The 9,452-nt window shown below is 29.6% G+C and overlaps 1 protein-coding gene across 3 annotated transcripts in view; it reads left to right on the top strand.

Annotated features, from left to right (window-relative positions):
- Nucleotides 1–9,452, top strand: part of LOC117175231 (tyrosine-protein kinase Src64B) — a 205,809-nt gene that overhangs the window by 92,180 nt on the left and 104,177 nt on the right. The window lies entirely within an intron of this gene.

The following is a 9,452-nucleotide window of genomic DNA, read 5'->3' as shown; positions in this document are numbered from 1 at the left end:
ATTTCCGACTTATTGCTCTTTCCTACTTTTTGCTATTCCTAAGTTTTACCATTATGTATTATAACCCATTCTGAAATTTTACCTTTCTTAATTTTTACCGTTACGAAAAATGAACGGCCCCCTAGAAATCTTGATAGAGAGAAACCCCCCTGTCTGTCTACTAAAGTGCCCTTTTCAATCAAATTTGTGTTTTAAATTTCAATTTTCTCTAACCGCATCTACAGGATGCCATAATTTGAAGGCATCAGGGTCAATCAAGACATCGTCTTGGTTCGATCCCGGTTAGATATTACGACCTGTTGTCTTGGAACAACGTTAATCGCTTCTTCCGGATGAAGTGCGCTGCAATCAGCGATATCAGATCGATACTGAACGATTAATTATTTCCTATCTAGGTATCTTTTACACGTTATCTGCACGTTACCACATCGCAATCAGCAGGATCGATGCAAGCGATTAGTGGCAGTCCATAAATTACGTTATCAATTTGAGGGGGAAGGGAGGTCAAGCAAAAAATTATAATTCGTTACAGGGAAAGGTTAGGGGGTGGCGGTTAGTGGCAGTAACGTTACGAACTTATGTTAGATAATATTGAATAATTACCTAATGAGTTTAAAAATCACTTTCATACTTTAAACTTCACACTCTTTCCCGTATTCCCCTCTTTTCCTATTTTTTACACAATTCTTCTTTTGTTCCCTTGTTTTCAAGAAACTTACACTTTTTCCGCTTTTATTTATCTTTTCATTTATATTCGAAGTGAATTCGTAGTATCAAATAAAAAAATCCAAATATTTTTGGTTACAAAGTCTGTTATTATATTCGTGGTTTGGAATTTATCCCGTTTGATTACAAATTGTACCACTTGGTCAAAAATTTAATTATTTTGTTGAAAATACAACTATTTTAATAAAAAGTCATCTTTTTCTACAAAAATCAACTACTTGGTTAAAAGTTTTACTTCTTTGTTCAAAATTTATTTTTGTTGTTGAAGACTCATCTCTTTAGTTGAAAATTAAACTGTTTTGTTTAAAATTAGATTTTTTTGTTTTGTTTCAGAATCAACTGCTTTCATTAAAAATGTAACTATTCCATTTTTTGTTGACAATTTGTAGTTTAAATTTTAAATTGATATTTTCTACTTAAAAATTCGTGTCTTTTGTTGAATATTAATATTTTTTGTGGTAGAAAATTAATTTTCTGGATTGAAAATTCATACTTTTTGGTGAGAAATGCAACTCATTGGTTTAAATTTATCCGCGATGGTTGAGAATTCAACTATTTTGTTGAAAGTTTGATTCATTTTTGTTTTTAAATCAAGTTTTTAACTAAAAAATTAAATGTTGCATTTTTTGTTGAAAATTTATCTTTTTTATTTGAAGATTTAACTATTTGTTGAAAAATGTATGTATTTTTTTATTGTCAATTGTTGTTGATTATCATCTTTTGTTGAAAATTGATATTCTTAATTTAAAATGAATCTTGTTGAAAATTGACCTATTTGATATAAAATTCTTATGTTTAAAGTTATTGTATTTTGTCGGAAATTTGACTATTTTGTTAAAACTTCATCTATTTTGTTCAGAAATTCAACTTTTTTGAAGAATATCCTTTTTTTGGATTGAAAATTTTATTATTTTGCTCGAAAATTAATTTTTTTTTGTGTTAAAAATTCTGTTATTCTGTTTGAAAATTAAGATTTGCTTAAAAATAAAGATTTTCCGGATGAAAATTGAGCTGTTTTGTCAAAAACTCAACTATTTGACTATAAATTATTATTTGGTTAAAAAATCATGTTTTCGGAGTGAAAATTCAACTGTTTAACAGAAAAATCTTCTGTTTGGTTCGAAAATTATATTATTTTGGTAAAAATTCAGCTATTTGTCTAAAAATAACCATTTGGTTGATAATTCATATTTTTAGAATAAAAATTTAACTGTTTTATAAAAAGTTTGTTCGTTCGCCTTGCAATTTCTATTATTTTTTTCGAAAATTCCACTATTTCGTTCAGAATAAACATTTGATTGAAAATTCTTATTTTCGGTTTGAGTATTCAACTTTTTCGATGAAAATTTTGCTCTTTTGGTTAAATTCAACTGTTTTTTATTAAAAAACATTTTTTAAAATAAAATATCACATTTTTTGTTGGAAACTGATCTCTGTGGTTTAAAATTTAACTTTTTTTACAAAATTAGTTTTTTTTGTTATTAAAAATGAATTTTTCGGCAAAAATTTAAATATTTTATTTTTGTTGAAAATATGTTTTTTTTGGAGATTCAAGTATCTAGTTAAAAACATATTTTTTCTAGTCAAAGACCTGATTTTTTGATTGAAATTAAAATTATTTATTTAGAAATTTAATTATTTTGTTTAAAATTCTACTTTTTGTTTTAAAAAATCATCTTTTTACTCGAAAATTAAAATGCTTTGTTGAAAATTCATCCTTTTGGATAAAAAAGTGCGCTTTTAATATTAAAAATTGAACTATCTTTTAAAAAATTTTGTCCATTCTGCTTGAAAGGTCAGCTATTTAGTTTAAATTTTTTCTTAAAATGTTTTAAATTTCCTAAAAAGTGGTCATAGTATTTTTCTTTATTGCCACCCTAAAATACTCAGGAGGCATCCCCAAAACATATTCAAATAAAAACTTGGATGTTCAAACACTTTTAAGATAAAATCGACTCAAGTTATAGCCGTGCCATTACCTGTATCAAAAAAATGCATCTAATTCCATTTGAAGCGGGCGCAAAGTATCGCTTTTCGTCCGTAAAATAAAGAGGCGGGCGTAAAAAGTTACTTTGCGCCCTGCCCTGTTCGTGTCCGAGAAGGGAAAAAATACTTTGCGTATATTTTATATGCAAGAAAAGCCATAAGTTTGGTGCAGTTTGATAAAAAAAGACGTTTCGAATCTCGACGTTCTACAGTTTTTCTAGACGATGACGTTTCTGTTCGTGTGTGCTTATTCCGGCACTGCTCGTTGTTCCGGACCGCGCTCTGACAAAGCTTTGTTGTAGGGCTGGTTTCAGAAAAACGGGAAAAGAGTGAGACACAAGCAAAGCTTGGGATTTTAGAGAAAAAGAGATGGAAAATAAAAGAAAAAGCGGAAGCGCGACCCAACTTTAATAAAATTTATCGGCTAATACTCTGCGTGCTTTGATTTTTATTCGCAAGGCTTGGCACAAATATCACAATTCCGTATACTTTTTTTTCTACTTGCCTTTTTTTTTATATCGACTATTTTCCTATTGCAGCAAGCAAGAGGCTTTATTTTTTCTAAAAAAAATAGCGTGGAATAATACTTTCGTTGTAGAAATGAAAAGAAATTTTGATGATGACAATTGGTAATTCAGAATTAAATATAATAATTTTGAATTTAATAATTCGTAAAAATATTTTTCTTGCATTCAATATAAGATTTCTTTAACGTAGTTTTTCCGTTTAACCAAAAACAACTTCAAAATGAAGAAAAAAATTTTATATCGAAGGAAAAATTTCGTTGGGAGAAAAAAAAATAATTTGAACCAGAGTTTCTTTTGATCGAAGAATATCTATCTGTTTTGCGTGTTTATTCGGATATTTAAGAACTGAAAAAATATGCATGGGGCCTTTTTTCAATTATATTCTTATTTTCAAAATATTAAAAATAACTAAAAGAAATCTTCAATTTGAGCCATCCTTGAAGACAATCGATCCAACAAAACAGATTCCTATAGTGGTCTAAAACTGAAATTTCGTATTTTTCTAATTTTTTCCATACTGACAACAAAAATGCAATATTATGGTGTTGTAAATTCTATTGTATAACACACGTCTATATGTTAAATCCTTGAACTTGAGCTATATTTGAAGACAATCGGTTAAACAGAAAATATTCTGGCATGGTGGTAAAAAAAGTGAATTTTCCTTATTTTTCTCATTTTTCAATATTTGTTACCAAACATACATCATCAGTATGGCCTAGCAAATTTGATTTTTCTATGCACTTCTAAATTCCAATACTTTCAATTTGATCCACCTTGGAAATAAATCAGACTAATAGAAAAGCTTCTAGCATAATCATCTAAAAAACGAAATTTCCTAATTTTTCTTATTCGTCAATCGTTGATAAAGAAAAAATCACTATTACAATAAAAAATTCGATTTTCAATGCACATCTACATACCAAGACCTTCAATTTAAGGCCCACTGATAACTGAAAAGTAATACTATGCGATTACAAATTAAATTTTTTGTATACTTATCTACATGATAAGACTATTAATTTATTTCATACCCAAAAAAATACAGATAGAAAAGCTTTCAGCATTGTCGTTCAAAAAACTGAATTTCCTTATTTTTCTTATTCTTCAATCATTAAGAACAAAAAGAACATCAGTATGGCAAAGAAAATTATATTTTTCTGTACATATCTACACGATGTACATATAAAAAAACTCGATTTAATCCATCTTTGAATACAATTGATTTAAAAGAAAAGATTCCAGCATCGTAATCTAAAAAAAGGAAACATCCTAATTGTTCACTTTCTTAATAATTTTTTCTGTATAAAACAATTAAAAAATACCAGTGGCTTGTCCACTATATATAACTTTAATCTGAGTTTACATACTGATAGCAAAAAAGCAATACCACGAAATAATCGGATTGATAGAAAAATTTATATTAAATTTAATACAAATTTATATATGAAGTCATTTGCATAAGCGTTAGTTGAAATTTAATATACATTTTGTATGTAATTTAATTTACAGGACGGAATAGCAGCGTGTTTAAAAACTCAAAGTGTTTTCATTTCTTTAAAATTTTTCCAATATTCGCAATTAAATGTACAATCTAGAATTTGTCAATTGAATTGATTTTTTATGACTTTTAGGGGCAACGTATGAGTCGAACTTTTTCCAAAATTTGCCCTGAATGGTAGAAATTTAATGTGACGATACAGTTGATTCTCGATTAGGTCTGTTATTTTAATTGCGTAAGTAAACTTTTCGACCTTAGATCTCATTTTATTTTTGGATAATTGGAAGAAGATAGCTTGCTTTATTGTTAATAATTGAAAAATACTGCTAAACTTATTTTGATTTTGTGTAAAATCAAATTATCTGAGTGATTCTCGAGAATGTAAATACAATTTAATAATCTTAATAACGATTTTTTATGTGGTTGAGATATTATTTTAATATACTTTGGTATTTTTAATTTAATAATATTTTTAACAGTATATAAGGAAATTGGAGTACACTGAGATACTTTTTGTTAGAATAAATAATAAATAATAAATAATAAAAATGAATGAGAATTTAGTATAATATCGTTTCAAAATAGGAAAAACAGGGTTTGCACATCAAAAATTATTATAGTGGTTTTCTGCCATCAAAACTAATATTTTTGTTTGAACGAATGGAAAGGATGTTGCATTAACTCTAATAAAACTTGCGAGAATTTAAAATTCAATATATCAAAGTTGACAACCGAAGTTAAAGCAATAATAATACATTTTATTCGAAAGAGCGAAAACCTCTTTTGAAGTTGACATACAAAGCATATGAAAATCTCAAACGAATATATGAAAAATAATAACTCACTCAACCAAAAGATTTAGCCTTCAGAAGGAGGAACTAAATTGATGCAAAATCCTGTTAAACAAAACTAGAATCCAACGACCAAATTTGGACCACAACGAATAAACGAAAACCAAAAATCCTATTGTAATCTGGAAAAAAAAAAATAAATAAATAAAATAAAATTTTCGGACAAAAATAAAAAAGACCTACTGACCCTCATTCAATTCTCAAGTATCAAAGAGAGAGCACCTGTTCGTGGGTGCTGTCAATTTCTACCACTTAAATTTTCCTTGCCTTGATAAGGGTACTGTACGAGTACCGAAACGTTGGTAATGCAAATTTATTTATTTATGTTTTTTGTTTTATTGTAATTTGATGATAGTAAAAATAAAAAAAGACGAAAGAAAGAAAAAGAGAAGGAAGGGGATGTGGTTGGCTGCCTTCTCATTTTTCTTTCCTATTTTTTATTTTTGTCCGAAAATTTTATTTAATTTTTTTCAGATTACAACAGGATTTTTGGTTTTCGTTTATTCGTTGCGGTCCAAATTTGGTCGTTGGATTCTTGTTTTTTTAACAGGATTTTGCATCAATTTGATTATTGGACGTTAAATGGGATTTTAAATTTGGATTTGGTCTAATTTAAATTTCGTAAATTTTGAGGAACTAAATACACAAATTAAATACAAATAAATACGGAAAAACGCGTGCGATTCTTATTTTTCTTATTATAATACTTAATATATTCACTACACACATAATCGCACGTTTAATCACTATGAAAAATCGGAACGGCTGCGTCGAGATTCGAACCTAACTTACCTATGGCACTAACGCATTCCCTAACAACTAAACCTCACGGCTAACTTACATTATGGAATATTTGGCAAAAATCTTGGCAAAGCGGCGTCGCTTGACAACTGAGGGCAATATGACAAATATCTGGGCCCTTTGTCACGAGTACTTTGTTGTTTTAGACATTTTTTTAATAGATAGTTTAAAAATGTTGTCACTTTCAATGATTAAATTAATTTTTTATAAAATATATGTTTGTTTTTTGAAAGGAACTGATAATATTCTTGTATGAATAACATTCTCTAATTTGACATCTTAGTAACTCAGTATAATAACTTTGGATATATTTAGATGTAATGTTTTATAAATTCTACTTATTCCCATACATAAATCGCCGGATTTCAAACGTAATACCGATCTGGCCCCACTCGGATTTCCCGATCTGGCTCTGATCGGTAGAACTCTGTGGCCCATACCTGGGCCCGACCGGGCCAGAACGATTTCCTACTGAAACGCTATCTCTATGCGCTCGCAGAACTAGTGCTGCTTGATGTTTTCTGATAGTGCAGTGAAATTTGTATACATACTACCCGTTTATAATATTCTATCAATGATTAAAAACGCAAAAGGCGAGTAAAGCACGTATGCGGAGGCACCAAACACCAGCCAGTACCCGTGCAGAAATTTCCAAATGTTTGCCTTATTTCCGAATTGGGCCAGATCGGGCACACAATTTTGTGGTTGTTAAATTTGGCCCCGTCTAGACCCCGACTTAACAGCCAAGCTTGCCAGTAGATGGCGCTCCATTAATTTCGGGGACTACAGTGGGTTGACTCCAAATCGCCCAAGTTTCAACGTAAAGTGTCAAGCGTCAAAAATATTTCCATTATTATTTAGAAAAGTGACAAAATAGGTGTGAAAGAATGCTAAAAGTGAGCACAAGACGAATGCGTAGGTAAAGTATACTTCAAAATATTCCTGAATTACGTGTTGAAGACTATAATAAGTAAATTTATTAAGAATGTTAAGATGAAACCTAACCTCAAAATGAGGTTATTTATTTATAAGAAAAGTAGCAAAAGTAATATTTAATTTGTTGAATGTGAAAACGAATTAGATTAACAATGACGTCATAAGCATATTTATTTTTACGTATTTTTAGATGATTTGATACTTTCCACAATTAGGTTCAATATAGAAATTGAAAGCAACTTCAATTGAGAAATTAAATCCAAAAATATATTGCAAAATACTTAAATGGTTTATCATACACAAATGCTGGCTGTTATGTTGCGTCGTTTGACTTTTTCCGTTTTCTCGAAAAAAAGTGTCTGACATACTCCAATTTTTTCATATAGCGATCTGTTAGATAACCTGATATTTATATTCTTAAATTTCAGTTTTGGAGGTGATATATTCGATTTTAATAGTATTTTATTTAAGAATACCTTTTAATTAAAAATAAAAAAATAAGTTAATATGGGCCCGATCCGGGCCAGGTATGGTTATCTTTGGGCCCCGATCGGGCATCGCGTTTCATTTCGAGTCTGGCCCCATCTAGATAGCCTGATTTGGGTCAAATTCTGCCCGATCTGGCCCCGATCAGATCCAAATTGGATTTTTTGCACGGATATACCTCGAACCTGCGCGGGGAAGATGAGAGTAAGTAATTACACTCTGCGGGCTCATTGAAACCTAACCTCAAATAAATTAATAATTAAGTAAATTGTTCCATGTATAATTAGTATATTTACCATTAGATGATTCAAATATTATTATAAGATGAAATTTATCAAGTTCATTTGTTTTCAATTATTATTTAAGAACTCAAGGTTTTTCGATTTAATGTAGAGTTAGAATTATCAAATCTATTGACAAGGAATGGATTGGAGTATGCTCAAAATTGTAAGTTTTTTTATATTATGAGAATACAATATGTGATACCATCGATTCTGTTATTGAAACTTTGATTCTGCATTAATATTAAATTCATTACAGAAATACATTAAGGACAAATTTTCATAACCTGAATTTCAGAATCAAGTAATGCAATCAAAATGCAAAATGCCAATTATTTAGGGATTCCAACAAGAGCAGTTACTCAACTGCGCATCCGTCGCATTCGTCATATAATTGGCTTATCTGCAACCACCTTCTCGAATTTTTCAGGAAGCAATGCAATTGACAGAATATTGAATTTATTTACAGTAAAATGTTAATAAATCGTAAATCATAGGTTATTTCTCGACAATTTTCTTTGGAAGTATTCGAAAATGTCAAATTGTAGGGAATCTTTTTGCGAAAAACTTTTTCTAATTTGTTAAGAAGTTTTATAGGCGACATTTTTTTCAAGAAATTAAAACTGTTATTTAAAATATTTTTGGTTATCATCCATTTTTGTCATAAAATACAAACCTTTTCCTCGAAACTGATACCATCTACGACAATCTTACGTTTCTTAAAAGTATAATTAAATTTTGTAGTCTGAAACCTCTTCTTTTCGTGCTTGAAGTATTTTAATTTTAATTTAAAATAACTTAATTGGAAATTCAAAATATTAAGGTGACCTTCAAAAGGACAGAATGATTCGATAGCTTCGAGTTTACTAATATTAAATCTCCATTAGTGAAATTCACAAATCGATTAGAATGAGACTGATCGTGTACCAATCGGCCACCAATGGGACCCGATCCGAACTGGTCTGGCCCCGATCGGGGCCAGATCAAAATTACTGCACGGGCTGTAATACGAATAAGTGTAATAAAATCTCGGTTTTCCCTATTTTGTAACGATATTATACTAAATTATCATTTGTGTTTCCCCTTAATTCTAACGAAAGGTCTCTCAGAGTGTATGATAAACCCTGAAGAAAAAAGAATGCTCGCTATTAAAAAAATCGGATTAATAGAAAACCTTATCCAGCTTGGTCATATAAAAATTGAAAAAAAGTTTCATTTTAAACAATTCAGAATGTACTGAAACAACATGGAAACATATTATTATTATTATTATTACACCATTAAGCCATTTCCCTTTCGGGGTAGGTGTGACTCACTCGGCAGGGGAAAGGAGTAGTGTGTGGAAGGGATAGAGATT

This window comes from Belonocnema kinseyi, chromosome 6 (assembly GCF_010883055.1).
Source record: "Belonocnema kinseyi isolate 2016_QV_RU_SX_M_011 chromosome 6, B_treatae_v1, whole genome shotgun sequence".
Lineage (NCBI taxonomy): Eukaryota > Metazoa > Arthropoda > Insecta > Hymenoptera > Cynipidae > Belonocnema > Belonocnema kinseyi.
The sequence above is the reverse complement of the archived record's forward strand: the minus strand, read 5'-3'. Positions and strand labels throughout refer to the sequence as shown.